A 25,320-nucleotide genomic window follows, 5' to 3' on the forward strand; every position below is an offset into this window, starting at 1 on the left:
CTGCTGGGTGCCCATCCCATGGCTAAAATACCCCATAATACAAAAAGACCCTAAGGACTCTGGTCGCTGAGCTTCGGTACCAGCTAAGGAGCAGCTTCAAGCTGCGTCTGCATCAGGAACAGCGGTGCTGTCAACAGGGCACCTAGTGCTGGCACTGACCTCAATACCTACACCTTCGGCGCCTCTTACTCCAACAGGCTGTGACAGGGTGCGACTCACCACTCCAGTTCCTCCTGCTGGCTGTCACCGGGATTAGCTTTTCTTGCCAGTGCACCCTCTTCTGGCAGTGCCTTGCCACCATCACTTCTGCTCTGGGAAGCATGTCACTCCCAGGACCTCTTCAGTGACACAGCCCTCCAGCCATGTTACGCTCTGGGTTTCCCGCTTCTGGGGGCTCTGCAATATCTGTCCGGCCACTTCTGCAGGGGTATGGGGGGACCCGGGCCACCCACTACTCTGGATCTCGGCTCAGGGACCCTGTAGATGGCCACCACTTGCTGCGTCCCCTCCGAGTCCTCTGTAGATCTCCCTGGGCCACTTCCCTGCAGCCCCAGCACCCTCTTTGCCCTTGCCTCAGCCTGCAGATCTCTGCAGCCCACCAGGAGCTGCCTTTAGCTCCCTGGGTCTCTGCCAGCAGCACTGCTCGGTCCAGGGAGTTTGCTGCCTTCAGTCTGCAAGACAGCCAGTCCTCCCTCCTCAAGCTCCAGGGAGTGACTGACTGAAGCTGCTCTGCAGCCCTTCTTATATGGGCCAGCCCGGCCCTGATTGGCTGCTCCTCACAGCCCCTCTCTGATTGGCTGCCTCCTGTGCAGCCTCCCAAGGGCTTTATTAACCCCTTAGAGCCCAATGTGGGGCAAGTGCCCCATCACACAGGCCATTCGTAGTAACGACCTTCTTGGTACCGAGTGCCTTCAAGGCGTTGGTGCTTCCTGAGAGGCTGCTATTAACACCTGCAGTGAGGATTCACCCTTTGATAGCAGCTGCTGGCTGGACACTGGTGCTGAATGGTTCTGAAGCACAGGTAAGGGAGCTCCCTATAACACATCCAGCAACCCCTACAGAAACTCAAAGATAAAGTCTTCCACTCCACTTCTGAGGGTAGTAGGAGAGCTGCTCCTGGATGCTGTCCAGGATCCCATTCTGCTTATGGCTCCATCTCATCTGAGAGGGATTCTAGGTCCTTTTACTCTTGCAGGCAAAGGGTGTTGGAGGGAGACAATCCCTTTGGTACCCCACAGTGGCACCCTGCTCCTATCTCCTAAAGCTCTCAACCCTGGGCAGATTGGATCTTGTAGGGGTTATACCTGACAGAGACCCTTCTCCATGGCTCCTTCAAGAGTAACTCCAGTAAGATCCTGTAGGGTGCAGCACCATCATCAGCCCCAAAGACCTTGCGCCAAGTCTGAGCAACTGCCACCATCAGCTGGCAGAACTCATTCCAGCTGCTCTCTCTCCTTCATGGCCCAGTGAAGTCATGGCTCCCTTCTGACAAAAAGAAAACTCTTCAAGACTTGACTCGAAGGCTGGCAGATGCTCTGGAAATCCCTTTTGAAATCCCATAAGCTTCTGGATATTCTCCACTCCTTGATGCCAGAGAGGTTGGCAATGCCAATCAACTAGGGTTTGCTGGCCAAGCACAACACCTGTGGCTGATGCCAGCACCAGCTCCTTGTACATTCAGGAAAGCTGACAAATGGTATCAGGTACCTTCATCTAGTTTTGAATGTTTTTACACACGTCCAGTGCTTGGTTCGCTGGTTGCAACAGCTACACAAGTAGGATCTAGACAACGGGGAGCCAAGACAGTGCCTACAGAGAGAGAACTTAAACGTCTGGACTTGTTCTGGAGAAAGGATTACTCCTGCCAGACTCCAGCTCAGAATTGCCAGCTACCAGGCATTATTGTCTAGGTATGACTACCTTCACTGGCATAAGGTGAGCGAGTTTGCGAACAAGCGCCATCAGGAATCTAGAGATGAGCATAAATGCCTAGGAGCAGCTAGTGGCACGAACCTCCCTCCAGGCAGCGACTGATGCCTCCGATATCGCTGCAAGATCTGTGGCAACTTCTGTTGTAATGAGAGAGGTCACCGTGTCTACAATCTTTGGGAATCCCCAGGGAGGTGCAGAACACAACTGGTGGTACTGAGCTGTTCAGCAATAAAACAGAGGAGGGGGTGTTCCTTGAAGGACTCCTGGGCCTCTGTGTTCTCTAGGTATTTAGACTCCACAGCCTAGAAGAAGACTGGGTAGATAGCAGACACGTTGTAGGCAGGTTCCTCAACAGCTTTTGGAATTTCATAGAAACAGCAGTTTCATAAACGAAGCCCCTCAGCTTCTTCCTCGCCAGTTGGACAGTGTGGTTGAGGACCACATGACTCACTTCTGAATCCACCCTTTTTCTACCTCATTTGGAGACCGGTTATTTTATTGTCTGGGCCACTGGGTGCGGGAAATAATTGAGGTGGGACATTGGCTCCAGTTCCAGAGTCCCCCAGCCCTCTTCCCTGTCCTCCTGCAAGTCCCCTCTCATGAGAGCCTATCGCAACAGGAAGTGGACTCACTTCTGTCTCTTGGGGTGACAGAAGAGTTTCTGCCTCCATTCAGGGGTAAGGGTTTTTCGTCTCATTTTCTAATTCTTCAGAAAGAAAGGAGAGCGATGCCCAGTTCTTCCTTCATTTGTCTGAGAGCCAGGGCTTCCCCCGCTTCTGGAGCAGCAGTTCTGCTGCTTTCTGTGTTTTGTTTCAGTGGCAAGTATGTCATGGAAGGCCCCACCATACGTTGTCTTCCATAGGACAAAGTTACCGTACAGGCCTATCCGACATTTTTACCTAATGGGATCTTTGACTTCCCTCTAAAAGAGATGGAACATTTACCAGTGTTCTTCTGTAAACCACACACCAGTCAAGGGGAGTCAGGCTTCAGACCTTAGATGCACTCAGGGCGCTCTCCTTTTACCTTGGTAGAATCAAACGATTCAAAGTTGTTTATTACTTTGCGGATAGGGTAAGGGGTCAAGCTTTTCATTCCCAAGGCTTTCCAAATGGACCTCTGACTGACTGCACTAAACTTATCAGCTAGCTTGTCTAGACTGCTAGGCAGGCTCTCGGCTCATGCAACTAGAGCCCCAGCACCATCCGTGTGGCCATCTCTGAAGTTTGTAGGTCAGCTACCTGGGGATTGGTACACACACTTACAAAATACTCTTCCCTCTAGAGACCTCTAGGTCTGATGACTGCCTTCTGATCACTGTCTGATTTACCTGTGTGCCCACCTCATACCTGTCAGGTTACAGTTTGAGTCACTAAGAGTGGACCCACCTTCCTTCCCTGCTACTGTGGCCTCTGATAACACCTGGATTTTGTGTTGATGAAGGAACTGAGGGGTGATTGGGCCTGCTTCACCCTTTGTACTCAGGGAGCAGGGGTACGAGGGTGGCATAGGCGCAGCCCCAGTGGACAAAAGGTTCTGGTCATGAGCACCTGGGTTCACATGGAGCGAGAGTGGAATATGAATAGAAACCCCGCTTGAAGAGCCATGCTTATGCAAAGGTTGGTAACCGTTCTTTAGGGCTAAATCCAGCACCTTTCATTCCACTTGGAAGCTTATTGGAAGCTGATGCATATCACAAAGCACTTGTCTAATGTGGTCCGGATGTGCAACTCTTTGCAGCATTCTGCTTCAGGTATGGTGCGTACATGGCACCATGGAGAACGTTACAGCAGTCCGATCTCTTGGTCTGAATCAGAATGGCCATCAGCACTGAGTGAGTTTCTCTCAGCCCCCAAAATAACCTTCTCTTACATGCACAGGCCACCCACTGACATCAGCCTCATTGTGATGCAGTGGGTCCCTTTTAGTGCATACCTGCCAGAAACAAGAATTCCATGTGTCAAACGTGAGGTGCTTCCTCTTCAGTATGATGAGCACAGCAATATGAACGTACAGCTGCTGTGCCCCACGAGATGATGATTAACCCAAACAGCTACTGTTTTGTTTTTTCTGGATTCCCCTTGACTGCAGTCACCTCATGCTTATTTACAGCAATTGGGAGGCTTCCTCGCTTTTCCAAGTAATGGCGAATTAGAGGCAAGATATATATTATTTTTAAATGCTCAGTCTTTATACCAAAGCTGCGTAAAGGAGCCACTGAGCTAGCAAACGTTGCAGGAGGAAACGCAGAGTGAGGCAGAAAATCAAACTGTGTAATAGGCTGTCTTGTCATGGGCTTCCGTCTCCTGAAAATGCAGATAATTTTCAATCTGTAATTAGTCTCATGAGCCAGCCAGTTAGAGGCACCCTCATTCAAGAAAATATCCATGGCGCTTTTGCAAATGCTTTAGACTGGACTCTAAGTTTCAGCAAGTGTTTGGTAGCAAATGGTGTAGCTCTTTAACTCTTGATCCCGCAATGTACTCTGCCTTTGCGTTAATGGACATCACTGTGGGATGAGGTCCTTACTCAGCAGCTGTCTCTAGCAACCCAACCGACATCTCATCATTCCCCTGGGTAATACGGGGTGTGTGGGTGGGGTGAAAAGCATATGGCGCACTTTAAAGGTGATGCCAATTAGCTAGGTAGTATGTGCTTTAATCACGTTATGTCCTGTGGTGCAGGGGAGGGCAGCGGACAGGTAACTGGTGAATTGCTTCCCGTGGCAGCATGGTTCAGCGATTAAAGCATTGGACTGGAGTCAGGGCACCTCGGTTCTGTTTGTGGCTCTGCCACTGATGTGTGAACGGTGTTTGTCTTCCCATTGCATGACCCCTCTTCCTTTCTAAAGCCTCTGGTGAAACCTTTCTTTCTCACTGAGACTTTTGGGGCTTCGCTAAGGAAATCTGCCATTCGCATGCAGCAAACATCATATTCTGTTATAGCATCCACTTAACATTGGCTGGCCTTCGTTGTTCATTGCATGTTCTTATTCTTGCCTAAATTAAAACAGGTGTTGCCATTGGCCTTTTCCTTTCTCAGTTGCTCTCGTGACAAACTAAGCTTGAATCATGTGTCAGGGCATTAGATTTGTAAACTGGTCTCCAGAGAGGCTCTGTGTGTGTGTGTGTGTGTGTGTGTATATGAGAGAGAGAGAGAATACGTTGCATAGGTTTGTTTTTTGTGTAATGATATGTAATGGGTTTGAAGTAACCTTTATGCAGGGCATGAACGGTAGCCCACAAATGGGGGAAGCCATGGATGAATTGGGGATTGCTTCCGCTTTTGGAGCGGGATGAAATGTGGTGTTCTGGATTGGTTTTCTGATTCTGTCTTTGGGAGGAGAGGACCAAGGAATTGACAAGGTTTAGGACGGACCATTTGACTCAGCCCATCTTGTAGCACAGCAGCATTTGATACTTTGCGGCTCCATTTGCACAGTTCTCCTGCTAGGCAACCTGTAGGCTGGCAGGACTCTTCAGACTCTTCAGTAGTGAACTGTCAATCCTAAGAGCTGTCCAGAGCTAGCAGGCTGTGACTCAGAGGAGTCTAAGAAGGCTTATTTTATCTCCATAGAAATAGCCAGCCACTGCATTGTCACATTGATGGCAGAAGTGTCTTTCTGGTCAGCAACGGGACTAGACTGTTGGAAAGCTTGGCTGCCACTTAAGGAGCGTTGGATAAATGACCAGGGAGGAGTATAAAAATATTGCTCAGGCATGCAGGAGTGAATCAAGAAGGCCAAATCACACCAGGAGTTGCAGCTAGCAAGGGATGTTAAGAGTAACAAGAAGGGTTTCTACAGGTTTGTTAGCAACAAGAAGAAGGTCAGGGAAAGTGTGGGACCCTTATTGAATGGGGGAGGCAACCTAGTGACAGAGGATGTGGAAAAAGCTAATGTACTCAATGCTTTTTTCACCTCTGTCTTCACAAACAAGGTCAGCTCCCAGACTACTGCACTGGGCAGCAAAGTATGGGGAGGAGGTGACCAGCCCTCTGTGGAGAAAGAAGTGGTTCGGGACTATTTAGAAAAGCTGGACGAGCACTAGTCCATGGGGCTGGATGCACTGCATCCCAGGGTGCAAAAGGAGTTGGCGGATGTGATTGCAGAGCCATTGGCCATTATCTTTGAAAATTCATGGCTGTCAGGGGAGGTCCTGGATGACTGGAAAAAGGCTAATGTAGTGCCCATCTTTAAAAAAGGGAAGAAGGAGGATCCTGGGAACTACAGGCCAGTCAGCCTCACCTCAGTCCCTGGAAAAATCATGGAGCAGGCCCTCAAGGAATCAATTTTGAAGCACTTTGAGGAGAGGAAAGTGATCAGGAACAGTCAGCATTGATTCACCAAGGGCAAGTCATGCCTGACTAATCTAATTGCCTTCTATGACGAGATAACTGGCTCTGTGGATGAGGGGAAAGCAGTGGACATGTTATTCCTTGACTTTAGCAAAGCTTTTGATATGGTTTCCCACAGTATTCTTGCCAGCAAGTTAAAGAAGTATGGGCTGGATGAATGGACTATAAGGTGGATAGAAAGCTGGCTAGATCATCAGGCTTAATGGGTAGTGATCAATGGCTCCACGTCTAGTTGGCAGCCGGTATCAAGCAGAGTGCCCCAAGGATTGGTCCTGGGGCTGGTTTTGTTCAATATTTTCATAAATGATTTGAGGATGGTGTGGATTGCACCCTCAGCAAGTTTGCAGATGACACTAAACTGGGTGGAGTGGTAGATACACTGGAGGGTAGGGATAGGATATGGAGGGACCTAGACAAATTAGAGGATTGGGCCAAAAGAAATCTGATGAGGTTCAACAAGGACAAGTGCAGAGTTCTGCACTTAGGAAGGGAGAATCCCGTGCACCGCTACAGACTAGAGATCGAGTGGCTCGGCAGCAGTTCTGCAGAAAAGGACCTAGGGGTTACGATGGACAAGAAGCTGAATATGAGTCAGCAGTGTTCCCTTGTTGCCAAGAAGGCTAACGGCATTTTGGGCTGTATAAGTAGGAGTATTGCCAGCAGATTGAGGGACGTGACCATTCCCCTCTGTTCGACATTGGTGAGGCCTCATCTGGAGTACTGTGTCCAGTTTTTGGGCCCCACGCTACAAGGAGGAGGTGGAAAAGTTGAAAAGAGTACAGCGCAGGGCAACAAAAATGATTAGGGGGCTGGAGCACATGACTTATGAGGAGAGGCTGAGGGAACTGGGATTATTTAGTCTGCAGAAGAGAAGAATGAGGCGGGATTTGATAGCTGCTTTCAACTACATGAAGGGGGGTTCCAAAGAGGATGGATCTAGACTGTTCTCAGTGGTGGCAGATGACAGAACAAGGAGTAATGGTCTCAAGTTGCAGTGGGGGAGGTTTAGGTTGGATAGTAGGAAGAACTTTTTCACTAGGAGGGTGGTGAAGCACTGCAGTGCGTTACCTAGGGAGGTGGTGGAATCGCTTTCCTTAGAGGTTTTTAAGGTCAGGCTTGACAAAGCCCTGGCTGGGATGATTTAATTGGGGATTGGACTAGATGACCTCCTGAGGTCCCTTCCAACCCTGATGTTCTATGATTCTATGACTTCTGGCAACAGCTGATAGAATATCACAAAACTGTCTTGAATGAAAATGGGGTTCCTGAAAACCATGGAGAAATTATTTGTATTCCGGTAGCACCGAGACACCCCGATGGGAGATTGGGGCCATGTTGTGCTGAGGGCTGCACAGACGCAGACTAAGAGATGGTCCTGGCCCCAGGAGCCTGCAATCTAAATAGCAGAACAGACCTGATGGTGGGGGAAAAGTAAGGATCATTACCCCCATTTTACAGAAGGGAGACTGAGGCCTAGAGAGAGGCAGTTACTTTCCCAGGGTGACACAGTCTGTGATGGAGCTGGGAATTGAACCCCACGTCTCCTAATATTACTGAAGTGAAGATCCCCTCCTCCTCTTTGATTTATTGATTTATTTTTAGGGTTATGGGACATATTAACTAGTGCTTTAGGATCCTATGTGGTGTGGGCCTGAAAATCTGTTTGCTTAAGAAAATCTGCCATGATGTAGCTAGCTATCCATATCTGTCTGAGAGTCAAAGCAGAGCTAAGTGTCTCTGACCTTGTGGCCGCAAATGAAGTGGCTGTGCTCACAAACACAATTACGTTCTTTCCTCTAAACTCGATCAAGTCCTGAGAGCAGTGAGCTAGATAAGTATTGCTCTTTATTATGCCAGAACCTAGCTCTCTCGAGTTTTCTGAAATAGAAGCTGCAATCAAATTAGATGTAAAATTATCAGCATTAGAGTCTCTATGGGTGGATCTGCTGACCCTGTGACCGTTTCATGGCATCTCTTTCCTTCTCTGGAGACAGTGTTCCAAGAGAAGCATGTTGTAGATTTGCAGTGTGGAGTGACAGAATGAGGAACTGCACTTTGCAGGCTTTCCTTTCCCAGTCCGACAAAAACTGCTTCCTTCCTTCAAATCAGAAAGCTGCTACCTTGAGTTGGGAGGAGACTGGCACTAGGGATGTTAAAATGTTAACTGGTTAACCAGTAAGCATTAGTCTTACTGATTAGCCTGCCTTAATCATTAACCCCCTGGCCCAGCCCCATCCCAAGCCATGCTGGCTGGCGGGATCAGCCCCAGCTGCTTAATCGGTTGACCATTTAAACAAAATATTTTTTAATCTTTGAAATGGTATTTACATCCCTAGCTGGCACATCAGTATCATAAATAACCTTTACACTCAGGAAAGATAAGACTTTAGACTATGAACGCCTCTTCTCCTGGCCTCCCCACCCTGATTGCATCAAGGATATTATTTGCAGCAACAACTTGGAATGCAGAAACTCTTTTTCCTCCTCTGAAATGCAGTAAAAGTGCCTGTTCTGAGTTGTTCTTTAGCACAGGGGCATAGGAACTCCCTTCCTCCCTGTATAAACTGCACATGAAGGTGCTTTCTGAGGAAAGACAATAGTGAGAAATAAATGAACCAAGGGCTTGTGGGATAAACGTGAAATGTGCTTGCTCTCATCTTGGGCTTGTGAGGATGTATAAAGAGCCTATTCATCCCTGTATCCAGAGCAGAGGTTAAGCACTTCCGTTCAATATGCCGTTATGAACACTAAGTCTTTAATAGGAGAGGAGTGGTACAGACATTCCTACGCTGCAAGTTAACTTAGCCTTTAAACTAAAATTAAAGTAAGAGCTCTTGTGACAAGGGCCAGGGAGAGACGCAAAGGGCAATTGGTCAAACTGTTTTGAAACATCCACCCTTGATGTAGGAAATTGCATAATGTTATCAGGCCAGGGGCTAGTCCTTTAGAGTAGCTGGGAATAGTTTTGTTGTGCTAAGATTGTGTGAGGTGCTCTCACCACTGCCTTGACACATGGCTTTATCACAGGTTTAAAATATTTCTCTGGGCACAGGCTGACGATTATGAAGCCTCAATATGGGAGCAAACTTCTTAAAGACTTAAGAAACAAAATGGTTTCTTATGCCAATGTTGTGGTTAAAAAAAAAAAAGATAAGTCCTACTAGCTGAAAAATAAAGGGCAAAACAGTTGACAAATTTAAGCGATTATTCTGTAATCTGATTTCTGCTGGATGACTGAGGTTTATCTATCATAGATTTCCAAAGTGGGCATGGGGGCTGCTTTTCATAAAGACAGGTGCTGTACATATCAGTTTTTACTTTAAAAACTGTCCCAGTGCTTACTCCAAAGGAGGTACATTTTCAGCGAGAATTTCCTAGATGATCTGATTTGTCTTTTGTGTAGTTAGAAACATATGTGTATACCTGCACACATGGATTTGACATTCTCATGCACCAGGGGTTGGTTGCTGTTATCAAAGTGTGTTTGGCATGTCTTTAAGGCGGAACTGTGCCCCTGAAATGTTGCCACTCACCCATCTCGCAAATGCTGGTCAGGTTTGACATGGAGCACTTATTTGGGAAGTCTGCTGCTGTGTGTCAGTATGGTGACCTTGCAGTAAATGGGCATGAGATCCTCAGGGGACACAGATGAAACTTGTCACTTTCATGTTGCCCACTCACATTGCAATTTGTCCTGGATTCCAGTTGTGCAAATCAATTCCAGAGATGTTCTGTGGATGAAAAAGGAGGGTATTTCTTTGTAATATATTATGAGCTGTTACTAAGAACACCTGAGATTGCTGAAAGGTTTTAGAATTTAAACAATCTAGTTTTCTTTTCCCCATTCATACTCTCTTTATGTCTTGCACTTCACCTGCCTTGGGCAGTGAAAACCAGGTCACAGCATTCAGGTTCTCATGACCCAGCAATGTCCGGGTTGCAAAGGCTACAAAGGATATGTTTCAATTAAAACAAACTGCCTTAACTGGAATTACAACATAATGAAGCACAAAGTGTCAGATTCTTTGTCATCCTGCACCTGTGCAAATTGAGAGTGAAACAAGACCAAATCAAAATGCCAGTGTTTGTATCCATTTTGCACAAGTGAAAATGAGGGCGCAAGGCGTAGGGCAATGGAGAATCAGAGGCAACCCTTAAAAAAACAAATCCAAAAAACCCCCACAAGCTAAAAAACCTCCTCTTTTTAACCAAACTGAATACTTGTATTTGTTTAGCCCCAACCTACCTGGATTGAGGAGACACTGGTTCAGTCATGTGTAACTTTCTCCTGTCTCCAATACTCACACATTCACTTTCTCTTGCTGCCACAGTCCAAACCTGCTGCTCTTCTGGAAAGCATTGGCATGGCTTGCAGTACAGATGCCCTCTCATCACAGCTGCATGATAGACTAGTTTGATGTGTACCCTGATGCCATGACAATCCCCGACCTCTGGCCAACTGCTCCTTTGGCAGGCAGGGGCAGAGACGCATGCACATTCTCTGTTGACTGAGAGAAGAGTGTTTCATGGCACGCTACCATGTCAACAAAATCTCCTGGACTGTGCATTTTTCTTTTAACTTTCCCGCCACTGCCTAAGTGCCGGTGGGAGCACTGGCAAAGAGCAGGCCACTGGTGCTGTAGCCGCTGTGCTGGCTGGGTCTGCCCAGAACAGGTCTGGATGACATGGCTTACAACACGAGTAGCTACCAGTGTCCTGTCTACACTAAGAATAATGAGGAATGCTTGTGCGGAAGTGACCTTGTAGTGCCCTAGCTGGTGGGCTCTGACTTCCCTTAGAGCTGCGGGGTCACACACTGCCTTGCCCATCATCCCATCTCGGTAGAAGAAATGAAGGTCCCAGCTAGATGGGCTGGGGGCCCATTGTGGAAAAGGTTGAGAGCCATTTTATTGAAGCATTGTGAAGTGGAAGGTTGTGAACGTACTCCATTCCACCCCTCCTCCACCTGTAGCCAAATGTGAGTTACAAACCCTTGATTTCAGTCTCCAGCCGAGGAGTGCATCTGCAGAGTTTGATCTTGGATCTGCTTCTGAAAATGGTGTAACCATGTCGGTGCATGGATTCATGAAATGCAACAACTTACCCTGGGCCTCGGGTAAAAGCTGACTGAAGTGTAGCTTCCGCTGCAGTACCTGTGGGCTTGTTGGCTGTATTGGTGCGCTTGCCTCAATCTCTACAATTTTTATATTTTTTGGCCTAATTGTACTGATCTAGCACAGAATTCTCTCCTCTAAGGTCTTTAGTGCCAGGCAATGTACTTAAACCTCCGAGTGAGCGAAGAGCACAGAGAGTGGGGGGAATGCTTATTAATTAACTAGCTCTTCACTTACGTTGATGCTTTGCATAAATGCTCTTTGGAAAACAGGAAGGACAAAAAGGTCAGGTGTGTTTGCAAGGTTGGCGCATGATTGTTTGCTAGTGGCAGTGCAAACCTGCCAAGAGACCTTTGCCCTCTGTCTTGGGGAAAACACAGCTGGGCCTGATTCTCTCTTGTCCTGCGCTTTGTATGAGTCATTTTCCCCATTACAAAGCCCTACCTTCTGATTTGCGAGTGTGTTATGCCTGCTTTGCCACTGGTGTGAAAGCACAGTAGATTTTTTGGTGCGTTCAAGGTCACACTCATGCTGTAAATATATTTTAGAGATTGGTTCATTGGACCTGACTAAAAGGAGGGAAATGGCCGTTTGATTTAGAATAAGGGGTGTGTGTGAATTCACTAAGTTGGCACTAGTGACTGTCCTTTGGCTGCCATCACGACTTACAAGTTTATTGCAACCTAGCCTCTAAGTGCCATAGAATTCCGGGTGCCCTGACTAAGAGGAAGGATGGCCCAGTGGTTAGAGCACTAGCCTGGGACTTGAGACATGGGTTCGAATCCCCTGCTCCGCCACAGACTCCCCTTGTGACAGTGGGCAGCTCACTTAGCCTCTCTGTGTCTTGGTCCCCCATCTGTACAATGGGGATACTGCCTGACGTGAGTATGAGGATAAGTATATTACAGTCTATGCGGCACTCAGTTATTACGGTACTGGGGCCATAGACGGACTCAGACGAACAGACTAGGAATATCTTGCAGATGTTCCTAGGTAGAGAACTTCAAAGCAGAGCTGAAGGTGCAGGAGAGACCTGCTCAGCTTTCCTGTAAACATAACACACACGTTTTATAAGGCTTTTTGCAATAATGTATTCAGAATTTGGGTCTTAGTGAAATTAGAAACCCTTCCCCTTGCAGAACAGCTGTTCTCCTTTGCTGAGTTTCTGCTATGGAATAATTTCATCCTACAAGAAGCAATTATCGCAGCCTGGGCCTTGTCTGTAAAACCAACTGTGTTCTTTCCATACGTGGTGATATCTGAGGGCTTGTCTTTGCAAGTATGCTAAGCAGAGGCACCTCTTTCTATTCCTTGGGAATGAAACAGGACAGTTGTAGTTTGTGTGCAGCTGTCTGCCTTGTGGAACTTTTGGAGAAGTTACCCAGAAGCCATTTGTTGCCCCAGTAAAGTGATGTCCCATCAGAACTAGACATCTTGGGCTCCAGAAGGCTCTGGCACAGCGTTCAGATTGTTTGGTCGTTCACAAACAATAGATTTGAGGGGCACAGGTCAGATCCTCACCTGGTACACATGGGCACACCTTAAGTCAATGAAGCAGGGCCCATTTCCCTCACCTAAGGATCTGGCCCTCGATGGGATGTTGTGGGTACTGAGAATCTCCATGTGTAACCTGTCATTTTAAAAAATGAAATCTCTCCTCTTCCCAAGCCAAGGCTGCAGCAGTATCTAAAACGCCAGCAACCTCTTCTCCCGCTCCCACAAGGGGTAGGTCTTGGTTGCCGTTGCAGATTGAACCCTCCCTCCTGCCTCTCGTGGCAAAATTGATCCCACTTTGCTGTCTGCTGAAACTCTTGGGAATTTCAACTGCCTGGTTGCTCAGAAGGGAAGAGGGAGCCTTCTGATCAGAGCAATGGGTTACAGGCACCTCTGGGGGCCAACATGAAGTTGGCAGGTCTAATTTTAAGCTCGCTAGCCCTGACATTGTCCCTGTAAATGCTCTTGAAATATTCAAAAGGGTACATGGTTCATATCTGTGCTCTCTTGCCCCAGCTAGGCTAGCTGCAGTTTACTTTACAAACAGGGTATGAAAACAAACCTCTGGGATATATTTTCATGGGCTGCTGAGGCTAATTCCAAAAGTAGCTCTATCATAAGGAAGGCATCCTGGAGCTTGTGACAATTGAATGAATCCCTGTGGGGCTGAATGAATTGTTAAACTGAGATGCAGTAGTCTGTAATAATCTGAATTCCCTGTTGATAGGGGTTGGCCTTCTGTGGCCAGATTAGGTTTTCCACGTGACTACTTCAAACAGGGCTGTATTTTCTTTCTACAACACTGATTTTTACAATTCATATTTGATAAAAGCCGTTCTTTGTGAGACTGGATCACTTTGATCCACATCCATACTGGTTTTTCTTTTATCGAGATAATTTATGTCACAAAAAAAGAAACAATACATTTGTTTCATTCCTAGATAAGGGTTTCTCCTTCCCCCTTTTCGTTTAAAAAGGAAGAAGGCTTGACTTTATTTTTCCTTCAGTTTGGACTACAAACACTTTTCCACTGAGGGCTAAAGGAAGGTTAAAAATATATTCTGCATGTGCTCTGTAGAGCTTTCTGTTAGAGGCATAAAAATTCTAGTGCTGTTTATCAAAAGGTCTGTGGTTAATAATTAAAATGTTTTCCCCCAAACTAGAAGAGTTTTTGAAGTGCACATGTCAGTGCCTGGGTATCTTGCCGAAATATCTGCTCTGTCTGCTTGCTGTTGCACTCAGAATACTCCCTCCCCCTGCCCAAGGCTTTTTACCAATTTAACTCAGTGCATTTTTAGTTAGTACTTTACCTAGAAAAGGGCTCGATCCTGATTTCAGATTTGAAGTTGCAGCTGCCACCAACTCCGGAGCAAATGGCAGGACACATTTCTCATGGACTACGTTCTTTATTTTCTCCACTTAACCTTACTGGTTAAGTATAGGATAGGGACATAGGTCCATGCTTCCTAGTGAGAAATTGGAATACACAAATGAGTGAGTGTGGGAGATGGAAGATTGGGTGGGGTTTACTCCTAGTTCTGTGCTGAAAGGAGGGGAGTGCCTTGGCTGCCAACTTCCTTAAGCAGATAAAGCAATACAATTTAATAAACAGCCTTTTCAGAGAAGGTGACCTCATTGAGGAGATGTTAAATTCTGGGAGACCTAATCTGGTAGCTTTTGAAGTCTGGGATCTTTCAGAGCTTTCTAGAGCAGGCTGGTTCTGCGCTGAGTGAGATCCATAATCACAATGAATTTATACATCTTAGTTTCATTTTGAGCTCTTTAAAATGATTGAATCAAGCTTTCCATAAACCTAAGGGAAAACACCCTCCACTGCGCATTTTGTAGGAAATGAAAACTCCACTTTCTTGTTGTGCTCCTTGTGTTAATGCAACATACAAACTAACTTGGTGTTTCTAATTGGTCAGTATATTTCAGGGGGTGATCAGAGTGTTAAAAAGGCATAGGCTAAAATGCAGGGGTGGGTTATGTGTATCTCTTTGTGTGCTTGTCCACACAGGTTTGCTGTTGCACAAATGTCACTGCAAGGGTGCGAAAAGCACCAGCACAAATCATTTTTTACACCAGTGCAGCGCACCAGCCTAGCTACCGCTGCGCAAAACAACTCTTGAGCAGACAATTCTTGTTAACATCTCATTGTAAAAAAATGTCTGCAGACCAATCAAATGTCCTCGCTAAACAGTGGGCCTGAGTCTCTGCTGCCCTGCACTATGTGCAGGCATTTACACCCGCACAAAGTAGGAGTAATAAGCTGTCACATCGGAATACCACACTTTGCATCGAGGTGCAAGGCAGAGGAGAATCAGGCCCACTGCCTTCTAAAGAGTGCTATTAGTAGGTTAGAGCCCAGTGTCTTGTCTATTCGCAAACCTACACCAGTTTAGTTTAAACCGATGCAAAGCCCCATCTGGAGACTCTGATTTCAGTTAAGAACGGCTTCTTTAGGTTTAGTCTAACTTTCTTCCTAATTGATTTGAGCTAAACCAAACTAAGCCTGGTTTAAACTGAAATCAGAGTGTCCACTCAGCCTCCTGCACCAGATTAACCAAGCTGGTTTAAAAGTTTACTGTGAACCAATGCAGCTGTGTGGGTAGAGAAGCTCCAAGCCAGTGGGAGCCAACATGGCTGCTGTGTCATTGAATCATCTGTTGCTTTGCTAAAGTTCCAGAGGTGGTTCCCCCTCCCTTTGCTCTACCCCGTCCACCCTTGACTTCCGTGCAGCACTCTTCCCCGACATCCTTCCACAGAGGCAGGGAAACTGACCCGTGCGTGTTGAGCCTCCAGCCATTGTCCCACCAGCACTGCCAGTGTCGGCCTAATGTGCCGCAGCGGCTAAATACTCACTCGCTGGTTTTGAATGTGAACTGACAAAACCCCATCTCCTCGCCCTCACTAGATGAGGTGGTGATGTCACCGCCACCTCCTCCGGTTGATGACTTTAAACAATTTCAGAAGCTTACTCAATGGGTCTCACATTGGCTAAATACATGGTTCCTGGCAGAAGCATCTTTCTAAGTACCTGCTGTGCTAAGGGATCTGTTGTTAATAGTTTGTTAAAGTAGCACCCGGACCTCCAACCAGGATTGGGACCCCATTGTGCTAGGCTCTGCACATATTCATACAGACCCTGCCCAAAAGTGCTTTCACGAGTGCTAGACCAGATGGAAGAGTGGGGAAGGGAAACTGAGGCCCAGAGAAATGATGTGACTTGCCCAAGATCACACAGCAAGCCAGTGGCAGAGCTGGGAATAGAAGCCCAGTATCCTATCTACTAGATTGTACTGCCTCCAATGGATACTTAAAAAAACACAACTGCACAAGTTTCAGAGTAGCAGCCGTGTGAGTCTGTAGTCGCAAAAAGAAAAGGAGGACTTGTATGCTCAAATAAATTGGTTAGTCTCTAAGGTGCCACAAGTACTCCTTTTCTTTTTGCGACTACTGGACAAGACTTTGTTAGGTATGCTATAGCTTACTGTTTGGCGTGGGACAACGAGGTGGCTGTTTCTGAGCTAATTTCTGCACTGACTTGAACCCCTCTGCCAGTCCCATTGATTGCAGAGTTTGGCCTATTGTGCATTCACCTACAACTGGGGAGCATAGCTGCTGTTGTTTTACATGGACACGTCGTGGCCAGGCCGCTATTCAGATCCCTGCAGAATTCCCTAGAGGTTTTTCCAGTCTCTCCAGCACACATACGAATGTATCACTACCAAATGAATAATTAATGCTGCTGTAAATCTTTTATGCTTGCTCCAGTTTACCTAGGAGTGTCTGTGGGAGAGTGTTTAAAGCTGCTCTGTGTTTTTCTGCCGCTGTTCATTAAATGTGTAGGGAGTGTTCTCGCTTGTAATAAAGTCATCTGGCTGGGAATGAGGCCGGGGGGGTCCTTGCCAAGCCAGGCTCCTGAGTTCTCTTGAAGCCAAGACATAAGAGTTGACAGGACTGCTGGAAAAGGCTCCTTCCATCTCATCAGTCATGGTGCAGGCCGGTGGATAGTGAGTTTTGGTGTGGGTTAGGGTGGTGTGGGTAGAGAGAGGGACACTTTAAAAATATTAACATGTTTGGCTGGAGTTTCCCTGTTTACCTTGTCGGGGACTGAGTGTAGATGAGTCTGAGAGAGGGGAGGATCTGGGGAAGTGGGAGAAATGGAGCAGCACCAGGGCAGGTTGGTTGGCTGGGCCAGTGTGCTGTTCCCTCATGTGTTCTAAGCCCCTTAGCAGCCACTTCATGGTTCAGTAACGATACTTGTGTGCGCATTCCAATAAAGCTTTCTCTGGCAGTGGGATAGTTGTCTTGAGTGATAAAGGGGTTCTACTGTATTCCAACTGCAGCTGTAATTACCTTCACTGTAGCAGCATCTTAGACATGCTGCTGTTTTTTAAAGGTGGAATTGTGATGGGGGGGGGGCAGATGTGTGTGGCTTTATTTACACATGTAGGGAGATACACACCACCTCCAGGTTGTAGTTTGCCCACAATAGAATCTGAGATTTGGTGCTGAAAGGAACACCTGTTCTTCTTGGTGATCTCTTTGCTGTAGGTGGACAAACATAACTATTTATAAAAAGAAAAGGAGTACTTGTGGCACCTTAGAGACTAACCAATTTATTAGAGCATAAGCTTTCGTGAGCTCTAATAAATTGGTTAGTCTCTAAGGTGCCACAAGTACTCCTTTTCTTTTTGCGAATACAGAGTAACACGGCTGTTACTCTGATAACTATTCATGTAGGGAAAAAAAGGGTCTTTCCAAAGACAGGCTCGTGAGCTTGTGCTGTCGATCCAGGGATGCCTTTCAGAAGGCAGCTTTCACTTTTCACCTGATAAACAATGTATTTTGGGATAAAAATGTTTTATTTCCTAAATATACACTCAGGGAAGATGTGTGTTAACTGTAACATAGAACTTTGACAGGTTTCAGAGTAGCAGCCGTGTTAGTCTGTATTCGCAAAAAGAACAGGAGGACTCGTGGCACCTTAGAGATTAACAAATTTTATTTGAGCATAAGCTTTCGTGAGCTACAGCTCACTTCATCAGATGCATGCAGTGGAAAACTGAATGCATCCGATGAAGTGAGCTGTAGCTCATGAAAGCTTATGCTCAAATAAATTTGATAGCACTTTGGAATATAAGGCTTGAAAAATACCAAGCTGCTCAGCTATAAGATATTTTAAACTATGGGGAAGTCTCTTGAAAATCAAATGGAAGGGAGGCTGGATACGTTTGCTTGTATCTCTTGCTAACCAAATTAATTGTTCCCCAGGCTGCTGAACTGCAACTCATAAGTGATCAAACAAGAAACCTGACCCTGAATAAACAGGGAATGAAATTTGAATTAAATGTGTTCAATTCAGGTTATATGCCATGTTAAATAGTTTACAAGTTAATCTTGCAGCTGTATTACAGTCTTTTTTTAAAAAAAAAAAAAAGGCCGCACACTTGTGCATTGTCATCATAGACTTTTAACACGAGGTATTTTTGACAAGTTTAGTACTTCTATTAGTGCTAGTAGAACAAGTTCCTGGTTTTCTAAAGTAATGAGACCATTACAATCAGGCAGAACATTAATCTACTGTGTATGTCTTCAACTGGACAAATAGACAAACACTGCACAGGGCATGGCCAGCATTCCAGCCTTCATTATCTATTTACTTTTGTTTGCTTTCTCACAGCTGTAACACTACTTAAACAGACTTTTTGCACAATGTGTATTAATAATTTGACGTGGAGAGCTTCCCAATGTAGGGTCTCAACACCAGAGAGGGACCTCGGACAGGGCTGTTCCCATTTTGCACGAAGCTGAAGAGGCTTTCCCAAGTGCACATGGGAAAGCTATGGAAGAAAAGATCTTAGTTTAAGATCTGGTTTTTACCCAAAAGCCCTTTGACAGAGACAACCAGGAAGTGCATCAGACTTGCCTGCAAGATCTCATGGGGCTGGTAGAGTTGCTTTAGTTAATTTGTTCCTCTCCGATGGATGCCAGTGGTCACGGTGAACAGTTGCTCCATGTCCACTTTCATGTCTACGCGGGTCCTGCGGGGCCTGCTGCCATAATAGCGGGAGCAGGATTAAAGAATTGTCCCTTGCAGGGCTCTATTCTAGAGTATGTGCAGAAAGATCTCTAGGAAGTAGGTCTAGGAGAAGTTTTGGTGGTGCGGGAACTCACCTAGTCTATCTAACGGCTCTCGGGTGAAATGAGTGATCACCTTTTTCTGTCTGTAATGAGAAAATATTTTGACTTCGTGTTTTCCTCCACTCATGTGGTCAGACATTTGCTATTTATCAATCAATGTTTGTCATTCTGGTAGCATAAGGCACAATAAAAGTCTAGAGGTGAAGAAAAGGAAAAAATGTTCTGATGAATTTTAGGTTTGATTGAAGGGATGCACTTATCAGAGCAGCTTTGAAATAAAGATGTTGCCAGTGCTAGGTTTCGTCTGCTGCTGTTTTGCTGGCTGATCAAGTGCCCTGAAGAATATCACTCCGGTGTTCCAGGTCAGTTACAGAGAGGCTGATCGGGTTTTCCCCTCTTTGCTGGTTTAGTTCTCTTCTGTTCATTTGTCCCTTTGCAGCAGTTATTCTTGTAAGTTATTGGTTTTTGGCTAACAGGTTTTTTTTTACATGATGGAAACTAAACTGTGCTGGATCACCTGGTTGGTGAGGTTCTCCAAAGTATCCCCCCACCATTCATGTTTCATTTGATGCATGAAATCTGGGTAAATAGAATTGTTTGGTTTCACTTCTATTCAAGACAGAATTCCTGATTCCTGGCTCTCTGAAAGGTTTGCACAGGATACACTATTCTGACAATTTAAATGGCACGAGAGCATTCTCAGAAAGAACTAAACAATTTAGTGTCTGAAATGGCTGTGCATTTCACACACGCACCAGAGTTGTTGCCTTAACCAACATTCAGATCCCTTTTTAGAAGAAATATAGCCATTAAAGAAGTTTGTTTCACAATCCAGATTGTGGTTATGGAGGCTTTGGTGGCAACTGTGACTGTGTTAAAGGTGCAATAAGATTAAAGTCTTCTAGTTTTGGTCTTGAATATTTCTTGAAAAAGGTACTTGGCATTATAAATCTCTGCATGGTTTTATTTCCTAAGGTGCTTCTGGGTTAATATGTGATGTAGTTCTTAAATTAGTATGCCTTCTAAAAAAAAATCACTTTTTCAGATGGCAAGTCAGTTAACTAAAAAGGGTTAAAAATGCAGCATATGTAAAAAGGATTCTGTACTCCTGAGACATTTAAACAGAGGAAGCACTTGCAGTTCTTATTTCCAGGAATGCTGCTGTTTGCAGTTCAGGGGGTTCGGCCACGGAGCTAGTCGATTCCAGTTGATCTTTCAGCTGTATATACAGGAGTGTGTGTTTATCATCTTGGAATACTAGCATTGACCTTTCCTCCTCGGTGTGTGAACCAAGATGTGGGAGTCAATAATTATGAGGAATTAGTGTTGAAAATTGGACCTGTTTATACATAATCATTAATAGATCTTCAGGCCTCACCCTAAGGTTAATACATTTCGGGCTGCATTTAAGTACATTGCGTTGTAATAGGGTTACTACCTCTGATAGGAATCCTAGTCAGTTCTCTAAAACAGCAAAAGCAGCTCACTTTAACTTCTCTCTTTACGATGCCATTTGTCTTGTTTCTTTCGACTGAAAGCAGGTCTTCACTGGGCGTCCGGCCCCGGGGGCGAGGGTGTTCAGAAGCTCTTTGCTGAAAGGATTAGTTACAAGCTGCAGTATACGTTCCTTTCAGTCAGGTTCCTGCACACTCCATCCTTGTCTACACAGCCTGGGCGGCTGTTTGGGTTGGCTGGGCCTCCATGTCGTAGGTACTAGCACCCTGCGCTCCAGGGGGATGCTGGGTCACTCACGTTGCGACGTGAAGACTTGAATGGCTCAGAATGAAGGGCTGGCGGTGACCAGCAGAGATCAAAGTGTTAGCTCTGTGTATCAGTGGGTATCCACAAAAACAGCGAGGAGTCTGGTGGAACCTTTATTTGTGGATGTCTGCACTCTGTGTGGATGTCTGCGCTTGTCGTGAAGCTCGGAGTTGTCCTGTTAGCAGTAAGGCCTAGGGAGTGACGCCCGTGATACGCTTCCTTGGGTAACTTGCTCACACAGTTTACAAACAATGAGGCTACTTCTGAAAGTAGCTCCAGCGTAGATATTCACAGCCCAATCCTCTGAGGGCCGTCAGAGCATCATGCAAGAGCAGGTCCTAAGTCTTTTAGCCTCTAGTTTACACACAATCCATCTTTCTCTTTCAGAAGCTTGCCATGGCTCATCTTCTCCTGAGATAGCCTGAGTTACAGAGACCACGCTCCTAAGGCCGGAGGGAATGACATGCTACAGCAAGCCATATATTGTATGTACCTGCAAAGGCCCTTTCTGTCAGTATTATGGTATAAACTCTAGTATCTGCAGAGGTAAAATCTCCACCCTTCTGCATCTCATGAGACTAAAAAATGGAATGCAGGTCTCTTCAACTGCATGTAGAGAAAGACATTATAATCCTCCATAATTAGGCAACATAGTTGAGGTAACTGTTGCATCTTAAGTTTTCAGCAAGTTTATGTAATGCTTCCGTGGATTCTGAACCTGAGCCACGGGTATGGGCCACGCTCTGCCCTCAAATGCCTGAAGGATTCCAACCCCTGCCGCTCTGGCTCTGTTGAGGGGAATTATTTTGTTGGGCTTGCAGCCAAATGTTTTAGGAGGTTAATACAAATGAGTCTGTCTTACAATGAGGAGAAATGTAAAGCTTCATACTAAAATATTTAAACATGACGCTAATGTGGGGGATGATGATGATGATCATTTTTAACTAACTTTGTTAGTAATTGACAGGTTGTTCGTAGCCCAGTAGGAGTTAATATTTCCCTCTGGAGTTTTAACTGCTGTTCAGATAAACAGGAGTAAAATTGGAAGATGTTAAAAGATGGTTATAATAAATTCAGTGTATGCTTATACTTGGCTCTCAGTCTAAGGGGGCAGCATAGACCAGAGTGCTGGAAACTCCTGGCTACATTGCTGGCTATTTTGCTGACTCACTTCAGGAACTTGGGCCAGCTACTTTGACCCATATTTTCAAAGTGGCCTGTGATTTTTTGGGTCCCCAATTTGACACTTTGGCTTTGAATTTTTTCAGAAGTGGCGAGTATCCTACATCTCCAGCTGATGTCCGTGGTTGTGCAGCAGTGCTGCATGGGCATTCTGTGATAGACAGAAAAATGAAATTAACCAGTGCAGGTAAAATCCCAGCGAGCGTAGGCTTAGTTATAGCTAAGTATTCTGCACTGAAATTTGCACATGAAGAGCCGAGAACTCCGCACCAAAACATCTGCACTCCAGGCCCGACAGAGATGCAGCATGCAAAGCATGCTGTCTCCAGGCAGCAGACTTGCCTTTGTGTCTAATTGGTAATGTTTCTCTGTGAGCCTTTAATTTGGTTTTGATTTGGGTTTGCTCATTGAGTTGACTGGTGTCCTTGTTTTGCTGCGTTCAGGAGTGCCCCACTGATCAGTGACAAACGGGGCTCTTCTTTGTGTATTGTCTGGCTGTTTTCAGCGGTAGCCCAGCATTGTGCTTTTGGCTCACAATGTGGGAATTGTGAAGGAACGCCGTTCCTGACCGTCCTGGCAGCCAGGGGATGGCACTTGTTTCCAGGCTTGGGAATCAGACCTGCACGGAACATGTTCGCTGACCTTTCACAACGGGCAGAAAGGTAGGTGTTTTGAATTTTAGCTGACAGGAGCCAGCCACGTTACTATAGGCATCTGTCTTGTTTCAGTTTTGTCCTTGTTGTAAGTTGCTTTCTTTACTTTTGTGTTAAGCAGCATACAGTTCAGCAAAGGGGTTACTGCTTACATTTCAAATGTGTTCATTTTCCAGCTCTTCTGTTTTAAGCCAAACTCTGCCTCCTCCCTTTCCCTGGGAGGACTTTGTCTAGTGGAAAATGACCTGTACTGGTTGTGCTGCAGTCTCTAGACTCAGCGGGCTACATTTCACGCCCAGCTCTGAATTTCTGGCTCAGTTGCACTCATGGCTGTTGTGGGCTGTTGGTGTGTGAATTTTGTAGTGCGGGTGTGACTAGGGGAAAGCCAGTAGAATGTGGCATTACTGAGCGGGACACAAAGGCTTTCCTCTCAATGCCCTTTTTTAGTGAGTCAAGGTGTGTTATTTGTGTGACAGTTAGCACTGGAGTGCCCAGCTCAGGTCAGAGCCGAACAGGCACACAGTGAGGGACAGCGCCTGCCAGAAGAGCACACCATCGAAACAGACAAGACAAACGAAGGATTGCTGTCCCCATTTCGCAGGGGGGCGGCGAGCACAGAGAGAGTCCGTGACTTTCCTAAGGGGAAAGAGAACATTAAGTGGTAGTGTTGGACTGTGTTAGTGTTCTCTGTGAAATCAGAAGTGTATTGCAGAAAGCAGGTTTTCTTGGGCTAATCAAAAGATTTTTTCTTTTCCCCCTAACCTTAGTATAACCATAATTTAATAAATTTGTATTACAGTAACATCCAGAGGCTACAGCTGGGAGCAGGGCCCCATTGTGCTAGGCATTGTATGTACACAGAGTTTGCAGATGCTGAGGTTTTATGGTACTGGGGCTTGGAAGGGTTTGCATGCCAATTTCTCCCCAGTTTTACAGGGTTTAATGGCTGGTCCCTGGTAGTTCTGAGAGAACCAAGCCCAGTGACCAGCACCAGGAGTCCAATATCGGCTCCCATTTCACTGCACTCGCCTCATCTTCCCACTTCCTTAGTACTGTTTTAATCCAGCATTATCGACATAATTTCCTGTATCAGGCAGTTAATCCACAGACTTCAGCAGCTGTGTAAGGAGCTCTGCCTCTCCTGGCTAAGGAAACTGCTGTTTCCATCTCTTGCCTTGACTGTTTAAAAAACCCCCAACGTCTTGGCAAGGGTTTCTCGTCCATGTGAACTGGAGCAGGGAGATGCAGCAGCTGCCCTTCTGAATCCGACTCCAAAGCCACAGCGGGTTTGGCTTGGTCTTTTAGGTAGATAGGCTGTTCTGGAGACAAACAAATGGGTCTGAGACTCTAAAATGGAGGGAGAGAAAATGTTACAAACCTCCCGGTAACATGCCCTGCAACAAACCAAGCAGCTTAATCAGAGGCATGTTGCCTGGTTGCTGATGGAATTTTACAGATTTACTCCCGGGATGCTTCATGTGCAGATAAATGTATTACAGAATCGTAGCCTTACTCCTCTGTCCAGTCACACAGCACGTCTGAGAGTTCATTGCCAGGGCTGTCTGTCGTATCCCTCAGCCTCCCTCCTTTATGCATCTTAGCTAGGATTTTTCAAAGGCACTCAAAGGAGTTAGGCACCCACTGCATAAACTTTAAGGGCAGAAGGGACTGCTCTGATCATTTAGCCTGGCTCCTGGATAGCACAGGCCAGAGAAATGGAAATGCACCCAGTGATTCCTGCAATGGAGAGAATTACTCCCCCTTCATGGCTTGTGTCCGAGTGAAGAGCATTTCTTAGTTTGGGTGGGTCTCTGATTGGTCCTGGCCGGTCCAGGTTATCTAAAAGCACTGATGGTTTATCTGTGGTACTCAAGGACCGGCATACCCTGCTGGTAGGATTGGGGGCCTCTGAAATGGTACAAGATGAGGTCTCGGCCCCCATTTAGGAATGGAACTACAGCCCCGACAATGCAGCGGAGTGGCTGTTTGCTTGTATGGGTGTGGCGCTCAGAGGCCCACGGTCAGGAATCACAGCCTGTCCCGGGGGCTGCCGGGAGATAGTGCCTTAGAAATCGCACAGCAGAGAGAGGTGTAAAAACTGCCCCCTCCCCCCAGTGAGAGCAGCTCGCTGGGCAATGGCCAGCAGGGAGCCAGTGGCCCTCTTGCCTTGCTGTGTCCGGTGCGGCTGCTCTGACATGACATGGAAAGTGGTGCTGTAATGGGGAACAATTATTGCCTTCGGACGCTTGCACCTTTCTCTGCCTCTTCAAACAAAGGCCTGAAGTATCTGTTCACACCCCTGGTGGCTTTGTTACTCTGGCCTCCAATCCAACTAAAAATACCTCATGCTGCCTGGCCCTGGGGCATGAGTGGGACGAGATGTGGGTGCACAGCAGGTGACCTGTAGTGGGGAACATAACGTATCCTGGACAAGACCAAAGAGCCAAAACAAAAGCTCTCCGGCCAGCAGCTCTGAAAGGAGCTTCCTGTGCACTGCAGTTTCTTATGCAATTGGAGTCCTGCGGCTCCAGCGGGGTCCGTGGGCATGCCTCTGGGTGTGTGCACAGGGCAGGGAATGGGATCCTGGGAACTACCATCCTGGAGCAGACCCATGCTATCCCGTCTTCCAGCTGGCGCAGGAGGAGGGGAGACTTCCAGTTCCTCAGAGGTCTCTGAGC

General features: G+C 46.3%; 1 protein-coding gene across 3 annotated transcripts in view; it reads left to right on the top strand.

Moving 5' to 3' along the window:
- The window catches only part of SIPA1L3 (signal induced proliferation associated 1 like 3), a 112,215-nt gene that overhangs the window by 10,580 nt on the left and 76,315 nt on the right, over positions 1-25,320 (top strand). For all 3 annotated transcript variants that reach the window (XM_073322302.1, XM_073322304.1, XM_073322303.1), the window contains exon 2: positions 21,195-21,292. The gene's annotated coding sequence lies outside the window, so the exon portion shown is untranslated. The remainder of the gene's footprint in view (positions 1-21,194; positions 21,293-25,320) is intronic.

Source organism: Lepidochelys kempii, chromosome 23 (genome assembly GCF_965140265.1).
Source record: "Lepidochelys kempii isolate rLepKem1 chromosome 23, rLepKem1.hap2, whole genome shotgun sequence".
Classification (NCBI taxonomy): domain Eukaryota; kingdom Metazoa; phylum Chordata; order Testudines; family Cheloniidae; genus Lepidochelys; species Lepidochelys kempii.